The sequence below is a fragment of the Vigna umbellata genome, chromosome 9 (genome assembly GCF_029865625.1).
Source record: "Vigna umbellata cultivar VRB3 chromosome 9, Vumbellata_1.0, whole genome shotgun sequence".
Classification (NCBI taxonomy): Eukaryota; Viridiplantae; Streptophyta; class Magnoliopsida; order Fabales; family Fabaceae; genus Vigna; species Vigna umbellata.
The window spans coordinates 44,958,072-44,961,124 of record NC_142173.1 but is presented as its reverse complement, the minus strand read 5'-3'; positions in this window follow the sequence as shown (position 1 = coordinate 44,961,124).

The window sequence follows — 3,053 nt, the reverse complement described above, 5'->3', positions numbered from 1 at the left end:
TATGGATTCAGTTTAAATTTTGTTCACATATTTTTTAAGTTTAGATTAAGGTTTTATCTTTAATTTTTTTATCGTTTTATTGAATTGAATGCTAATTATAGAAAGTACTTTATGTTAAAGTCAATATTTGAATAAATATTGTACAAATAAAATATATAGTAAAAGATAATAAATTATTTGAATATCAAACATATATTTATATATTTTGAAATGAAATTAATGTTAATTTATTTACAATCAAAAACAATAATAATTTTACTTAAAACTGCCGTAATTATTTTTAAATTTGTATACAGAAAATTTGATTATCTATGTAAAATAAACACAGGAAAAAGGGCCAGATAAAAAAAAAACATAAGAATAAAAAAACAGATCAAATCTAAATGGTCTTGGACAGTGGTACATTGCAAAAACTATATTTTTTATTTGTTTTGGAACTTTTATTGTTTTACAATCACCAAAATAATTTTTGACAAATTTACATATAATTAGTTTTGATTTTTTTATAATGAACTGCAGTAGCGTGAGAGGATGATGGATGGATGGAATAAAAACAGACACACATTAAATTTGTGGTTAATTTAGTTGCATTATTATGGCATCATAACATAAAATATGAGAATAGGATAACATAAGATATTATCATCACATCATCATCATGTGCGTGCTTCCATATTAATGTGGCACTGTGGGTCCTCCGTAATCACCTCACAGATTATTTATTTAAGTTTGAGGATCCGATCGAAATAAAAAAAAAAAGAATAAAAAAAATGTAAAAAATAATTATAATATAAAGAAGAAAGAAGAAAAAAAGATGGAGAGGTGTTAGTGTAAGGTCCACCTCATGAGCAGCAGACACCAGTTATATCAGTTTGATATTCAGTTTGTTTTTCTTTTGTAGCGTACGGAGCAAGTGGGTTGGTTTGTTTCCGTTCGCATGGAAGTGAAAGATTTTACCGTCTCTTTCTACTTATTCTCTATCTATATAATATACCAATCATTCCACTCAAACCATACAACACTGCTTTATGTATTTACGCTCACTGTAACACTATTTCTACATACTTCTATCACTCTCTAGAACTTTTATTATTTTTAATTAAAATCAATTATTACATACTCTTTTTTATTAAAATTTATTTGCGATATGTGAAAATGTAAATATGGTATTAATTGTATTGTTGGTGGGCATTGCTCCCTTGTGCAGTCAGTGGCGGGCACATGTCATACAGTGTTTGTTGGTGGCAGGTAAGTGCTAGCTGGTAATTTCATCTGTGCTCACCGGGATTCATATCCAAAAACTTTAATCCAAAATTTACTCATTATTCCTTGATTTCTTCATTCTTTTTTATTTTTATTTCCAACTATCATTTTAGTTAATGTATTTTGCTTGTTTCTAAAAGGCTTTTGTTATCACACACAGCTTAAATATTATTTAATAAATACAGTATACGTATCTAAATTTGTACGTTCTAAATGTTGTTACCACAAATGATAAAATAGCATTAGGGGAATGGAGACCTCATTCAGTGAATGTACCATTGCATGCCTTTATTATAAAAAAAATATTGGTTTGGATCATTTTTCACAAATTTTAAACTATTTTAATAATTCGGTGAGTCAAATTCTTAACAAATTTTTAACTATTTTAATAATTCAAGTTTTTGTATTTTTTTTACTGAATTAGATACTTCAATGTTTAAGTGAATAAATGATTATTGTTATGTAAGAGTTAACTATAATAAATATCATTATCACCATCTACCTTAAATTTGTATTTGTAAATTATAGACTTTTAATTAGCATTAGTCTAATTATGATTTAATAACAGATAAAATATTTTACGTGTAAACCTATTTAATCTATAAATTTGATCATTATTAGAAAAATTACAGTTGGACTTGTTCTCTTTGTTAATAAAGGTTCAGTTTCTGAATGAACAATTTTGTTAAACATAATTAAATAATCCAATGGATTAAGAAATATTGAATGGTGATATAAGAGGTTAAAAGAATAATCTCTAATTTTCAGATTTGGAGAGCATCTGGAATAACTAATGAATTACAACTCTATTGTAATACAGTTAGTGCATTAGTATTGACAGCCACTAAAAAAATAATAATTAGAAGATGAATACAATTGTTGACAAATCCTGAATAATTACTTATTATTATTTAACCACACTTAAAAATTGACTTATTGTATAACTAATTTATTTTAGCGGTAGCTTTTTTAAGTATATTTGATAATTATTTGCGTGTAGAAAGTTAAGAAAATACATAGTGACTATATGATTATATATTTATGTATGGTCAATAATTATTTTACTTGAACAGACATATGATTTTTTGACTTTCTGCTTTGGGCACGTTTAGTTTTAACTATTATTAAAAATTATTTTGTAATATAATTTTCATACCTTTATTCAACAAGAGAGTGACTTATATTTTAAAAATTATTGATTTTATTTCCTATCCTATTCTTCTCTTTATTTTTAATTCATTCCTTTTATTATTTCTAATTTATGATTCTGTTTGAAAAACGAAAAAATATATAAGATTAAATTTTACTGTGAGAGCTGTATAAATAGCTGCAATAATTCTGTTTTTTAATTAAATAGATTAAATTAATAAATATATTAACATATTAAATTAGTTTACTACAAGTAATACTTAAAACTTTAAATATTAATAATTTATATTATAATAATATTACATATTCACATCTTAAAAAAAATATAATATAAAAACTTTAAATAGATATAAGATTAAATTTTACGGTGAAGAATTATATTAATAACTACATTAATTAAATTTTTTAATTAATTAAATTAAAATAATTATTACATATATATGTTAAATTATTTTATTATAATTTATAGTGAAAACTCAATTTATAGATGTTAATGATTTAAATTATAATAGCATTACATATTTATATATTTTTAAAAAATTAATATTAACAAATTTAATATTTTTAATTACTTTTATTCTAATTTTAAATTAAAAATTTAAAAATTAAAAATTATAAATAAAACGGAAAATTAATTTTTA